We start from the raw sequence: 16,097 nt of genomic DNA, 5'->3' as shown, positions 1-16,097 counted from the left end.
GTTGACGCGCTGACAGTGATTGACAGCTGCTGTCGTGTGTGAGCCTACTTTTTTTTTAACAGTTTTTCCAATATTTCTTTCTGTCTGTCTCTCCTTCCCTTCCTCCTGCCGCCATGCGTGCGCGTGCTCTGTGTGTGTGTGCGCGTGTGTGTGTGTGTGTGTGTGTGTGTGTGTGTGTGTGTGTGTGTGTGTGTGTGTGTGTGTGTGTGTGTGTGTGTGTGTGTGTGTGTGTGTGTGTGTGTGCGCGTGGTCACATGTCTGGCACCCTGCTGCAGGTTTTCAGTCACGTGTGTGACTCCTCCAACGTTCTGTTTGTTTTAAATACATTTACATTTTTTACTTCCCGGGTTCTGCAAATGTTCATATCGGGCATAAATTAAAGTAAACCATAACACCCCCCACCCCTACCTCTCTCTCTCTCTCTCTCTCTCTCTCACCTTTGCCGCGTGTCACTCCCCACCTCTCCCCCCATTCCTGTCAGTCTACTGTCCTATCGATAAAGGCATAAAAGCCCCCAAAAACTAATCTTTAAAAAGAAAGAAAAAATAATGTTTTTTTTTTCACCCGACACCGACAAAATACTCAGTACTTTTCTCACCATGCATACTTTAGCTCTGGCATGTCTCTGTCTCTTGGTAATGAAAAAGAAAAGAAAAAGGAGTACAGTGGAAGCCTTATTTTCCTACAGATGAGGTTTTGATCTCCTGGCCTTCAGCGGCGCTGCAGTAATAACCTGGGTAGTGAGGTGTCGAGGGTGGGGTGGGGGTGTGGGGGTGGGGGGGGGGGAAGGGGGTCCTCAGCTAAGCACCTTAACAGAGACTGCAAATTACAGCCCCTCGCATGCGGGCCAACAACCCAATCCTTCGCTGGAGCTCCATAGGAGAACCGTAATCCAGCAGGCAGAGACAGAGAGAGAGAGAGAAAGAAAGAGAGAGATGGAGCAGGGGTGTCGCACCAAATTCTGGGCCCTAAATGGGTACAAGGATTCACTGCGGGCCCCCCATAAATGTTCTTCATAGGGGGAGGAGGGGGTTGAACCCATTTAGACTGGGGAACGCATTATTTGGTGCTTTAACTATTGAAAAATAGAAAAAAGATATATACAAACTCACAGCGTGGCACTGAAAAACCTATGTTTCTATGTCAGTGGGGCTCAAACTTTTTTCATGTCAAGGACCCCCAAAATGACATGTATTTGTCAAAATATTTAGTTCCAGGGACCCCACAGAAGCATAATTTGAGTTACAAATGTTCGCTTAAAAATAATACATATATTCAAAGATTGCACACATTTTCACGAAGCTCGCAGCGCGGCACTCGGTGCAGCGCTGCAAGCTTGTATATCTGCTATTTTTCAATAGCTAGAGTATAAAATAATCGAGGCCCCCTCCACCTTGGGCCCTAGTAACTCCGTCCCACTTTCCCCCCCAACGTGTGACGCCCCTGGATGGAGGGAATGTGAGGGTGGCATATCTTGACACGGTCGGCTGCATGGAGTTTTATCGAGCTTCATAACTCAGCCGCTGTGTGGAATTAACAGGCCCGTTAGAGATGACGACATCGTCTGACGTTCACACCTCTCCCTCCCTCCCTTCATTGCTCTAAAACCCTCCCTCGCGTTCCATTCAAAATGGCCGCCTAATGATGTAGCTTAACCCTGCAAATCCCTTTAAATCATTTAAAAAAAATAGTTTTCCTGTTCTTTTTCACATTAATATTATTCGATATTTGCATATAAATACCCCCCACAGAGGCTGACATTCACACCATCACTTAAAGATCTCTGGAGTCCAGCGTCTGGACGAACAACATCTCACTTTTTCACTGAAGCTATTCCTCACTAAAACATAAGTAAAATGCCTGTATTTTTTTTCCCGTGATCATTAGAATGTCTAGAACATGTACATGTCTTTATATTGTGAAAAATGTCCCCAAAATGCAAATTAGAGCATGATTTATGATTCATGATTTATGATTTATGGCTATAAAACCATACAAAAACATTATTATTTTTTAATAATTTTCCTGTGATTAGGACCCGTACAACACTCAATTTTTCTTGGCAAGTAGAAATTAATTCGGGTCTTGCAGGGTTAACTACACGACGGTGTGTGTGCGTATGTGTGTGTGTGTGCGTGCGTGCGCGCGTGCGTGCACGCGTGCGCGCGCGTCAGGGGCCTTGGCTTCTATACGACGTCGTTTCTGGTTTGATGTGTGATGTCACCAAGGCCGCGAGGCTCCACTAACTCTCCGCAGTCGCGTTCATGCCAGTGCGAGTTCTTTTTTTTCTTCTTTTTTTTTACGGCGGAGAGGAACTATCTAACGAGCTTTGGGTTCCACGTCGGAGCTTACAACCTCTGCTCCTGCAGCCTCCAGCTCTCTAAAGCAGGGGTCTTCAACAGGGGGACCTGGGACCCCTGTGGGGTCCTCAGAGTTACTACAGGGGGTCCTCCAAATCTTTGTGTGATAGAAACTTCTCTCTCTCAATTCAGTTCAATTCAAAGGGCTTTATTGGCATGCAACGTGCTAATAAAAAAAAAAGTTAATTAAAGCCCTGCTTGAATCATTCAAGACTGTTGCACAAAAGTAGTGAAAACAGCAAATCTACTGGCCTACTGGTCCAGGCGCATAGCACTTAGGTATTGCCACATATAGGCATGGATGCCGGGCGGCAGCGTCGCCGGTTCGATTCCCGATCCGGACGACCTTTGCCGCGTGTCACTCCCCATCTCTCCCCCCATTTCCTGTCAGTCTACTGTCCTATCAATAAAGACATAAAAATAAAATACAATAAATTAAAAAAAAAAAAAAAAAAAAAAAGAAACGTTTTGTTTCCACCCAAAATACTTTTCTCACCATGCATACTTTAGGTTTGGCATTTCTCTTTTTTTTCTTTTTTTACATCAACCACTTGAACCCTAGTGTCTGTATTCGGATAACTTTAGCCAAAAAGAGCAGATCTACAAGCTCACAACGCCATGTTGTGCGCTTGTAGATCGGCTATTTCCAGCAAAGAGGTTTGGTGTAGAGGAGGAAAAAAAGCAGACTGAGTACAGAGTGAAAGGTCAAGTTGATTTAAGAATCGACGGTTCGACGGTTCAGTGCAGTTAAATATCTGAAAACACAAATTGACATGAATCCAAAATACACTGACGATTGCGCCGTCAAACGATGAAACCATATGGAATCTACATGAACAGGTTGCCGGGGTCCCTGCTTCATCTCTCTCTCAGCTAAGGGGTCCTTGGCCTGAAAACGTTGAAGACTCCTGCTCTAAAGCCAGCGGGGGAAATGAAAGAAGAGGACGCCTTCAGCTAATCAACCGTCAGAATTCACACTCTCTCTCTCTTTCACACACACTCTCTCTCTTTCCATCAACCTGTCCTGACATTGCGTACGTGCGTCTCTACCCGCGCTTCTTTCACCATGAGCCTCTCCCTGTACGCCGGTATAAATCCACAGCCCAGCTGAAGGATAAAAGTTAACGACCTTAGCATCTCATTTGGTGCAGGCCGTGCGTGCGTGCGTGTGTGTGTGCGTGTGTGTGTGCGTTTGTGTGTGCGTGTGTGAGAGTGAGAGTGTGTGAAAAGCACCTCACAGCTCAATGAGACAGAACAGAAGAGAAGAGTCGCTCTGCTGTGGAATGCGTAATGGGGTCTTCTATTACAGCCCACAGTGTTATAGGCCATAAAACCATAAGTGCTCGTAGGAGATCTTGTGTGTGTGTGTGTGTGTGTGTGTGTGTGTGTGTGTGTGTGTGTGTGTGTGTGTGTGTGTGCGGTGTGTGTGTGTGTGTGTGTGGTCGAGTGTGGCGCAATATTCTCCTACAGTCTCTCTTTCTCTGTCTCTCTTTGTCAACCTTTCTATCACTTCTTCCTCACACCCGTTCTTTGTTCCCTTATTAATCTTTCCCTCCCTCATTTGACTGCCTTGCCTTTTTCCATCCCTCTGCTCTCTCACTCTCTCTCTCACTCTCTCTCTCTCTCTCTCTCTCTCTCTCTCTCTCTCTCTCTCTCTCTCTCCCCCCCCCCCCCCTCTTGCACATTGGTTTAGCAGAGATATGAGTCTGCTAAAACCAATGTGCACCCAGAGACTCGCATAACATTGGTTCGTGAGGCTCCCTGAAATGAATCGTGGTGCATTAACATGTTATACTGCAAGGGTCTTCAACAGGGGGTCCGGGACCCCTAGGGGGTCCTCAGAGTTACTACAGGGGGTACTCCAAATCTTTGAGTGATAACATTTTTGCTCTTCTTCTGTATATTAACCACTTGAACCCTAGTGTTCATATTCTGAAAAACTTTAGCCAAAAATAGCCGATCTGCAAGCTGCGAGGCGTTGTGAGCTTGTAGATCGGCAAAGCTTGTAGTTTCGGCAAAGAGGTTTGGTGTAGAGGGGGAAAAAGAGCAGACTAAGTACAGAGTGAAAGGTCAAGTTTATTAGGTAATGACGGCTCAAGTGGTTAAATATCTGAAAACACAAATTGACATGAATCCAAAATACACTGATGATTGTGCTGTCAAACAATGAAACTATGGAATCTACGAAAAGGTTGTGGGGGTCCCTGCTTCATCTCTCTCTCAACTAAGGGGTCCTCGGCCTGAAAACATTGAAGACCCCTGTGTTATAGTGTTCAGTTGAAAGTAATCATGGTGTATGTCAGGGCCAATAGACCCGTATCTCCAGCCAATAGACCCACCCACTCTCTGAGTGGACTGCTTCTCTTGGTCTGGAGGTGTCATATGACGCGTCTCTTGATTCGGTTTCTTGGCTAACCGACCAATGAAATCAATGCAAGACAGAGGAGGGGTGCGTCTAACTTTTGAAAATCAACAGAAACAGTGGAGAGAGGGTTGGCTCACCAGAGTTCTTAATTGCCTCCTTTGAACTTCAGAAGAGCTACAACTACAAGTGTCGATAGCTCGTTAGTGATTCTCTCTAATCAATGAAACATCAAATACAATGACCTGTTTGGTGCATGTCACAGAGGGGAGGGGGAGGAGGGAATGTTTTGTCAAACACAACCCCTCCCACCAAATCTCTTGTGATTGGGAATTTCAAATTTCAAATCCCCTCCCCTTTGTAATCAAATAGAATAGGGACAACTTCAGACTCAAGCTCCAGCGTAGAGTCTGAAATCAGGCTACAAATAGGCAGCAACCCCAGTAATAATGGTGGTATAAGAGCAGCAACAACACTAGTATAACGTCGTATCTCCAAATTTGTACGTTCTTTCGCAAAGCAAAGCCCTGCTTCATCATACAAGGCTGTCGCGCAAAAGTAGTGAAAACGTCTGTTTTCACTAGTTTAAATCATTTTTAAAATAATAAATGCAGAGGTGTCGTGTGCTTGTAGATCGGCTGTTTTCACTAGCTTAAATCATGCATTTTTAAAATGATAAATGCAAAACGAACGGTTTTGGACATAGGCCTACAAGATTTTCTGAACTGTCGCTGGAGTAGCGGGAATGCCACTGTAATGTTGTGGCCCTCGGCTTGGTACCCTAGACATAATTCGGCCCTTGGGGAAAACGAATTGGGGAACCCTGGTGTATGTACATAAGTAGTGTTCTGCTGTCGCTGATGGTCTGGACTGAATCACAGTACTGTACCGTAGGTCTTAACACTTCCAGTGCCGGTCTGTTGAGTGGCCAGAGTCTCTCTCATAGACGAGCGTAGTAACATACAGGGACCCACGTGGCAGTGACGCGCGTGTACATGTTTGTGCATGAGGCCCGATTTTCGGCGATTTAGCCGTAAATAAAACCTTCCAGCTTCCACAGAGAACACAGTTCAGAGAAAAAGGGCTTCAAAGATGTGAGTTTGTATTGGATTACGGGCCGGTGGAAAGGGCTTTCGGTCGGCGGCCTAGATTTAAAATTTAGAGCCAGGCTTGGTGCGGCCTCGGATTATTTTATTCATTTTATTAAAAAAGCCGAACTTGTTCGGGATAGGCACTGGATGAGTTAATAATGACTCAATCCTCTGGGCCTTCTGGACGCCAACAGAAGAATCCTGTTGTCTCCCTGCGGCACGCCTTCTTTTTAGCCTCAGACGAGCCCTCCATCGTGGCTTCCAGTCATCCTGGTTCTTCATACATCCTGCCAGCTCGTTGGTGCTTTGCAGTGTTGTTTTTGACAGCAAATTTTGATTTAGTTTTAGTCATAGTCTTTCGAATAAAATGCCATTTAGTTTTAGTCATAATTTAGTCACCTGAAAAGTATTAGTTTTAGTCTAATTTTAGTCGACTAAATATCATAAGATTTTAGGCGACTAAATCTACAGTTGATTTAGTCAAATGAAATGTATTTTGGCAGGCCTTGATGGCATCATAATGACAGATTTTACACTTGGATGCATGCTGAATATAGCCGATCTATAAGCTCACAACGCGTTGCAGAGAGCAACCAAACATAAAATGACACTCTTCTCCACCAGTTCCTCCCCAACATTTTAGTCCAGTTTTTATTGACGAAATTGTCAATATATTTAGTCTTAGTCATCACAGCTTAGTTTTTATTTCGTTTTTAACAGTGAAAAAAACACAGTCGACAAAAAAATGTTGTCATAGTTTTAGTCAACGAAATCAACACTGGTGCTTTGTGCTCCTGTGTCTTTCCTGAGTACATCCACTATGTTAATATGGGATGTCCTCATGACCGGTGCCCATGTGTTGGTTCCCATGCAGCACCAGTCTAATTTTTGTGGTGTCTTTAGCAGTGTCCTGCTAGTGTCATTCTCCTGGCTGCTATTCGCTCACCCTTGGTATTCCAACATACAGATTGTTGTACTATTTGTGATGTTGAGTATGCTTTCCCGGATCGAAGGAATAAATAGGAACTTAATGAGTCACTTGCTTGGACGTTAATATTGTAATACTTATTATAGATACGGTATTAGGATATTTGATACATTTGCTGAATCCAACATGATAAAGCTAATCATTGTGTCTCTGTAGGCACTATAGGCAGTTCAGTTGTCACTATATATACTAGCAGTACATGTCGCGTTCACACATCAAAGCAGTGGCGTGTGTCCCATGTTATAATGAAACACTTGTAGAACTAATTAGTGTGTTAGGAACTAACGACGCAGCTTTGAAAAGCAGGAACGAGCATGCACGTCACACAGAGACACACACAAACACTCGCACGCACACACCAAAAGCAACACCAACAACAACAAGGATGATGTGAGATTGACGGCAGGTTTGCTGGTGTGAACAGGTGGAGTATATTCATGATTTTGTGTGTGCGTGCGTGCACGTGTGTGCGTTTGTGCGTGTGTGCGGGCATGCGTGCGCGTCTGTTTTGTGTATGTGTGTGTTGTGTGTCTACCGAGTGCCGCGCCGGCGAGCGCGACCGGGAGAATTCAGCGGCGATGACAGGCGGAATCAATCACAGCCCGGGCCACTGGGGGCGGGGGGGAGGGGGGCCTTCGACAGAGGCTCTGGCGCGGGTTCCTTCGACGGGACGTCTGCCAACACAAAGAGACTCAACCGGAGTAATGATTGTCATTAGGCTCTGGTATGAATATTCATGACAAACATCTGCACAGACAGACACACCCGGCGCGGCGCTGCGTCGTCGGGAGACATCCTTCATCAGGACGGGCCGGCAGTGGGATTACACATCGCACACCCATCTGCCAAGGACCACCGCCACCAGGGGCTGGTCCTTCTGACCCCTGACAAGACTACAGCGGGGTTAACCCTGCAAGACTCAGTGTAGCTTTTTGGCAACATTTTTATTTGATCAAAAAAATAGTTTAAATAATTTGTTTTCTTGTTCTTTTTTCAAATTAACATCACCATTGGATCCTATTGTTTAGTATTACAATGCCATTGGCCATGATGTTTGCATATGAATACCCCCCACAGAGGCTGACATTCCAGAGTCTGGACGAACAACATCTCACTTTTTCACTGAAGCTATTCCTCACAAAAACTAAAATACCTGTAAAAAAAAAGAAAAAAAAATGTATATATATATATATATATATATATATATATGATCATTAGAATGTCTAGAACATGTATATGTTATTATTGTGGAAAATATCCCCAAAGTGTAAATTAGAACATGATTTATGATTTATGGCTATAAAACCTTGCAAAAACATTTTTTTAAACATGACATTTTCCTGTGATTAGGACTCCTACAACACCATATGTGTCTGGTGCTGGTGGAAAGGTCCATTTGTCGCCGTTTTTAAAAGTCAGAAAATGCTAAAATAAGATTGGTTTATTTATTTTTTCGTTTTTCGTTTTTTTTCTATTAAGACAGTTTGAATATATTAGAATGTTTTCATTCCATAAGATATCTTTGTTAAGGTTGCCAAATGTTAACACTAGTGTAGTAAACTTGCCTTACTTTGTGAGAGATTACAGACCGTTTCTGGAGGCGGAGAAGTCAGCTCTTTAGATTTGCATAGCGTTTCGATTGGCCGACGGAATCCATTGTTCCTCAGTTTTCACTCGTGTTCACGCTCTGAGCACCGCCCTTAAATACAAGCGTGCATTTGTTTACAAACACTATCCTTCAAGATGGCTAGCAGCAGCAGCAACAACAGCTTGTCATCTCGCTTGGTTAACGGATTGAATGGAGGAGCCCATGACAGTATCTTGGAGGGATTCATTTTGGATTTTATTAACGATGGCAGTGAATCCGAGTGGCTCTCGGACGAATCCGATGATGATGACGAAGATGGCATAGTTTTTGATCAAATCAACAGCAGTGTGTGTTCTGACAACGAGGATGAGGAGACGGGTGGAACAGCTGCTCCTGGAGGCGTTCATGTGGGCATCGCACCGCTGTTGGTAAAGTTACCCGAAGTTGAGACTATTGCCGTGGACACCGATCGACCAACAGAGTTGCAAAAGATCAGAAACTTTCATTGCAAATGCAATGAGAATCGTAAAGAGAATTCAGAACGCCAGGCTGTGTCTTGCAGTCAAAAATTGGACCCTGACATGATCTGTGACATACGAACGGAAACAACAGCCTTGACGAGGGAACAAAGAGACATGTTTCTCTTAGGAGTTATAAGGACGTGCGTCAATATCTCCGAAAATACTCAAAGGGCAAAGAAAGTGAACGCTAAGAGAAAGAGAAACAGAACGACATACATGGTGAACACTATTGTCGTCTGTCGTGCCACATTCCTCTTCGTCTATGGGTGAGTTACATACGTTACATTGCTAAAGTAAATGCTATTGATCTGGTTAAATATTGTAGTGGCTCGGCGGCGTGGCGCTGCCTATTATGTTATGTTTGTCTGTGTGTGAACACTATGAGCCCACAGCCCACGTCTAAAATACACTAGCTTATTTTCTAGCGTCACATCAAACATCCGGTGCAGAAAGGATACGGAAACAGATCCCTTGCGTTATGTATGTGTGTGTGGAAATTAGCGGGTGCAGTGGGCCGAGTTTAGACCGGATATAAGCCCTGTGCAGTAAATAGAAACCAGGCTTTCCACAGGTACAATAGACACTGAGTACAGTGGTGGAAAAAGTAAAAGTATCAATACTGCAATGAAGAAATACTCTGTTACAAGTAAAAGGGTTTATTTTAAAATGAAAACAATTGGGCAGTTCTAAAAGCTCACAATGTGTCACATCACAAAGCATTGTGATAATAATAATAATAATAATAGTAACTTAAGTGGAGTAGAAGTAAAAGTATTGGAAATAACCAAGTAAAGTACAGATACCTCTAAATTGTACTTAAGTACAGTACTTATGTAAATGTACTTAGTTGGTACTTTACACCACTTACGTGTATTTACTGTATGTATGTAATCATTCATCTGCCAGTTTGTAACAAATTGTTTGACTTTTTTTTCTCTCTCTCTCTCTTTTCTCCAGGATCAGCAAAAACCTTTTCCAAGCCCTTTTGACTCACTACAATGAGAATGGGGTAACCACACGCCAGGCTCAGCCGCGTCCAAGGACAAACAAGAAATTCCTGAGTAGTGAGGACATCACTAGGGTCATCACATTCATCTCAAACTACGCAGAGGTCCATGCCATTTCATTGCCTGGACGCCACCCTGGTCACAAGGACTACAGTCTTAAGTTGCTGCCTAGTGATGTCACCAAAGCCTCAGTGTGGCGTCACTATAAAGCTGCTGTGGAAGATGGTATGTAATTGTTGTTTTTGTTTACCTAATAAATGTATTCTCATAATAAAGAGATGCATGACAACACTTACAAATGTAACAAGCATGGCAATGTCACTGTAGATTGTCTATGTTTATAACCATTATTTGTAAATGTATGTACGTTTTTATTATTAATTATTTTATTCAAAACTTTGTGTCTTTGCAGGACAACGTGTTGTTCGTCTGGGATGTTTCAGACGGCTTTGGAAGGCGATACTCCCTCAGATAACGAGCATCAAACCCAGGACAGATCTGTGTTGGCAATGCTACAAAAACAACTTCCATCTGCGCCGTGTCAACCTAAATGACGCACAGGTAGCAGCAAAACATCAAGAGCAAATCGATCACCTGACACTTGCTCGAAAAGAGAGGGAGTTGTACCAGGAGATGACGGCTGCTGCTAAGAAGATCTGTGAGGAAGAGCAGCTATCTTTTGGCCCCTCCAGACCCGCAAGCAAGCCCATCACAATGCACTACAGCTTTGACTTTGCACAGCAGGTGAGCTTAATTCTATCCCTTGTTATTTGTTTATTGACTTTATTGGTTTGCTACTGTGTTGGCCACACGTTAGGAGTACAAGATATTAATGCACTTTTTTTACTCTCTCCTTTCAGGTGCACTATCCTACATCGGCTCTTCAGGTTAGCCCGTTGTTTTTTCTCACTGCGCGCAAGTGTGGTCTTTTCGGTATCCACTGTGAAGGCCTGACAAAGCAAGTGAATTACCTCATCGATGAAGGGATGGCGTCGGGCAAGGGCAGCAACGCAGTCATCAGCTATGTGGATCATTTTTTCAACAACTATGGAGTTGGAGAAGCAAACGTGGACCTTCATTGTGACAACTGCAGTGGACAAAACAAGAACAACTTTGTGCTGTGGTACTGTGCCTGGCGTACGATTCACGGGCTGCACGAGAAGTTAGGCCTCCACCTCCTTATTGCCGGCCACACAAAGTTTGGTCCTGACTGGTGTTTTGGCCGCTTCAAGCAGGTCTTCAGAAAGAGCAGAGTGGACACCCTGGCAGACATTGTGACTGTGATGGATAAGAGCTCTGAGGTGAAGGGAGTGAACCTCTCCCAGCTAGTCGGACATGAAGATGGAACCGTGGTCGTTGAAGGCTACGACTGGCAAGCTCACCTGACTCCATACTTCCGCAAGCTTCCACAGATTAAAAGCTACCAGCACTTTAGCTTTGATGCAGAGAGACCTGGTGTGGTTATGGCCCAAAGATACAGAGACGCAGAAGTGATTGAGTTTCAGCTGCTCAAGGACCCTGCTGTCAAACCCCCGAGAGATGGTGTTCCAGTGCAACCTCCACCTGGACTCGACATGGCCCGGCAGGAATATCTTTTTACGAAAATCAGAGAATTCTGTGTTGATGATGCAAAAGATATCACATGCCCCAAACCAGTCCACAGCCCCAATCAGTCCACTGCAGCAACGCCCACATCACAGAAGAAGACCCCGCGCCCCAGACCAAAATCCACAGCACCGAAAAAGACCAAAGATCCAAAGCCCAGACGCTTTTGGTAGAGCATCCTTTTGATAAGGAAGAACTGTTACACTGTACTTAAGTACAATTATGAGGTATTTTTACTTTACTGGTGCCATTTCAAAATAGCAGATCTACAAGCTCACAATGTGTTGCATCATTTTTAACATGTGACTTTTACTTGCAACAGAGTGTATCTACATTGCAGTATTAATACTTTTACTTGAGTAAAACATTTGAGTACTTTTTTCATCACTGACTGGTGGGTTAGTCCCCCATAAAATTCATCTTTATTCATTGACATTTTCTGTTATTCTTGTACATTCACAAATAAAAAAGGACTATTGAATTCATTGTCTGACATTGATTGCTTAATGTAGGCCTGCATAATAATGACATTGTGTACTGTATCTAATTACAATTACAGTTTCTATTGGCCATCGGAATGCATTGTGCTATAGTTTCATGTTCTGAGCACTTGTCATCTCGCTTATGTTAATAGCTGGAGGAGCAGAAGACAGTATTCTGGAGGGGTTTATTTTTAAATGAAAACAATTGAGGGATTTGAAAATAGCAGATTTAAAAGCTTCACAATGATAGAAACCAAATGGACCCTTATGTAACTCAGAGAGTGTACAAATGGAATGGGCAGAGCCATGCATGTCAAACTGAGCCTTTACTATTGGCATTGTTGTAAGCAGTGTTGTATAACTATGTATTTACTCGAGTACTATACTTAAGTACAATTATGAGGTATTTTTACTTTACTGGTGCCATTTCAAAATAGCAGATCTACAAGCTCACAATGTGTCGTGTCGCATCATTTTTAACATGTGACTTTACTTGCAACAGAGTGTATCTACATTGCAGTATTAATACTTTTACTTGAGTAAAACATTTGAGTACTTTTTCCATCACTGACTGGTGGGTTAGTCCCCCATAAAATTCAGCTTTATTCATTGACATTTTCTGTTATTCTTGTACATTCACAAATAAAAAAGGACTATTGAATTCATTGTCTGACATTGATTGCTTAATGTAGGCCTGCATAATAATGACATTGTGTACTGTATCTAATTACAATTACAGTTTCTATTGGCCATCGGAATGCATTGTGCTATAGTTTCATGTTCTGAGCACTTGTCATCTCGCTTATGTTAATGGATGGAGGAGCAGAAGACAGTATTGGAGGGGTTTATTTTAAAACACATGGGCGATTTGAAAATAGCAGATTTAAAAGCTTCTTAAGCAGAGGCGTTCTAAAGTCTGTCTGTATAATTCACGCTAGTTTTGATAATGACATTATACAGGCTCACTCGGCTGTAGTGAAAATAAAAGATACAGTTTCGGTCCTAAATGTATTAATTGTTTCACTGGCTTTAAGCATTAAATAAATAACCTGCTGTGAGACTCTTGGAGATCTGTTATTTACAGCGCAGCACACTGGTGCGTGGTCGTGGACAATGACGCTCACAACTGTGTGACCACCGACTGTAAACAAATCAACGTGATGGATATAATTCCGGTGGAGAAACAAAGATTGGATTTTATATTAAGGATTGGATATTACACAACACCTTTTCCCTGTAGCCTACCGTCATAAGCTATAAAGGTAATAAATCGCGGGGGCATCCGTTTTTTATTGCAAAGCTGGGACTAGGCCTACACAGCTTAGAGCCTGGTTCTCTAAGTGCTTGAGGGAGTTCTAGGGGGTCCCCAGCTAAATGTTAGGAACACAATGAACCCTTATGGGTATGGGTACAAATGGAATGGGTCCATTTGGTTCCGTATACACAGCAGAGCCTGATGCATGACAAACTGGGGGTCCTTGAAATGTAAATGGTTGAGAATCAATGATAGAGCCTTGCACATTATAATGGGGGTCCCTGGTGTATCTTTTCAAATGGGGGTCCGCGGGCTAATGTGTCCATTTGGGTGACACATTGTGAGCTTGTAGATCTGCTAGGTGGGTAATGTATATGTTTTGCAATAATAATCTAAATCTACTAAATAACTAAATAAAACTAGTTTTAAATCATTGTGGTGGAATAAAAGTACAACATTTGAAGTTGACAGCTATACCACTGTGGGGGTGGTTTGACTTGGGGGGAGTGATTTAGGGGTGTAGACAAGTACCTATTGTCCCTCCCATTGTCACACCCACTTCTGGCTACCCAGAGGTGACAAATGTTCCTTGCATTCAAATGGCTTTTTAAGCACTTTGGGCTTTATGGTGCAACAAGTTTAAAATGTCCATAACTTCTTCAAATAAGCTCCAATTTCAACAAATGATACATCATATGAAAGCTTAAATTCTGTACTTGGATAATCTGTACAAAAAAGAAAAATGACCAATGCAGACATAAGGAACAAAGTACCAGACCTAGTCACATATGATTTAAAATGTTTTTTTATTATTATTTTGGCAAGTAGAAATTAATTCGGGTCTTGCAGGGTTAAAGGCATAAACTGTAAAAACAATATGGATGGTGGAAGCCATTGGTTTCTATGCTGCGAAAATGAAGCTTTTTGTGGGTGCCGCCATCATTGTAGAATTCAACGTTCATTGGTAGAAATGGTACCATCTCGAATGCTATTGGCTGCCAACGGTCCCGTGCAACCGCAGGGATTCTTGGGAGAATGTGGTGTTGAGCTTGCCGAAAATAAAGCACACATAGAAGAATCATCACAAGCCTATGATCACAAGCCCCTCCTACAGCATACCCTGCTTTAACATCAATTATAACATAAATTGGACCATATTTTCACAAAACGCATATCATGGTGATTGAAACGAGGCTTTAAACTAGGGACAGGAACCATAAAGTATTTATGACGGTGTTTATTAAGGTAAGAAAATCAAATGTAAAAGTTTGGGTGAAATGAATGGGGCCAATCATAAGAAGTAACTTTCAGTTCCGTGTTTGCTTCATTTTAAATCCGGACAACTTGCCCCCTGGTTAAAGGTTGCGGAGTAGAGTGGTGTGTGAGTGGTTTGGACAGACAGAAAGGACAGGACAGGACAGGGCGTGAGAGTGTGCGGATTTTCGTGCGTGCGTGTACTTGTATTGCTATACTTGTGGGGGCCAAATGTTAGGATTATAGGCATGAGATCTACGCGTTCTGCTGCATGGTTTTGTGAGCTTGTAGATGGGGTTAGGTTAGGTTAGGTTAGGTTTAGCAAAAAGGTTGTAGAAATGCAAGCATTCATGAATGCCATAAACTCATTCACGAGGGAGTGATGCAAAGACTTTAATTCCCATGACGCATCGGGAAATTCATCCAAAATATCCCCGTTCTGTCCAGACCAGCGTCATGAAATTCCAAAAAATGGATGCATCACAGAATCTTCTCCCAGATTGCATTCTTGGTCATAACAAGCTCTTTTCTACAGACCATAACAAAAGCATGGACGATTGCGGCTATTATAATTATTTTCCGGGTAAAAGAAAAGACGATCGTCTGCCGCGAACTGTGGACACATGGAGCGTTCATGGAACCATCAAAAATAAGGTAAAACACTGAAAAACCATGGCATAAGCTACTTATAAAGTTGCTACTGACACTGAAAACATGGTATTGTCAAAGAACACCCAATTACCAAAGTTCTAGTGGCGGTGCTGGTCCCTTAGCTAATGTAACTGCTACAGAATAATACTCTGGAACTAAAAGCTACAGGTCTCTTTGTTTCATTAGTGGAGCCACAGACATGTTGACTGGCTCTGTGAGGTTACTGAGTGGAGATTCATTAGTGAGCCCACTATTTAATGGAGTAAGTTCATCACTTTGCTTTTTAATACGGCACAATTCCATCCAGAGTGATATTAAGCACGTGTACCGTATGAGAGATAATTAATTGATTGTTGCTTTCACTAAAACACTGAAGATGATTTTTCATTTTTAGTTTCTGCCTAAATGTGAAACACAATTAGCGATTTCATGCAAATGTGCATTTCAGTAATGAGGCAATACAGTGTATCAAGCTTTCCACTGTGATTCCACTTCTAATGAACAAAGTGTAGTGATTGGTTTGGAACAGTGGTTGTCAACCAGTGGTCCAGGGACCACCAGTTGTCTTGAGGGGGTTCCACATGGTCCCCAGCTAAATGATGAAGAGTTGGTAACCAAACCCTTATAGATATTTAGCTCGAGAGTGTTAAATGAAATCAAATGGACTCTTACAGGTCCATTTGATTTCATTTTACGCTCTCAAGAGTTATATTATTGTTAAACATCTGCATTATTTCATTTACAAGAAGTCTACACAATTAGAGAAATAAAAGTAGAAGAATTGTTATGAGAAGGGAAGAAGTATTGGGCCTTAGAGGCTAAATCTCATGAAATCGTGGCTAATGCCAAACAAATGAGGGACCTTGATATAAAAAGGTCCAAAGTTCTTTCTTTCTTTTTTCTACATTTCCTTGGACAAAAGGTACACATGGT

This window comes from Nannobrachium achirus (genome assembly GCF_963921795.1).
Source record: "Nannobrachium achirus genome assembly, chromosome: 22".
Lineage (NCBI taxonomy): Eukaryota > Metazoa > Chordata > Actinopteri > Myctophiformes > Myctophidae > Nannobrachium > Nannobrachium achirus.
The sequence above is the reverse complement of the archived record's forward strand: the minus strand, read 5'-3'. Positions refer to the sequence as shown.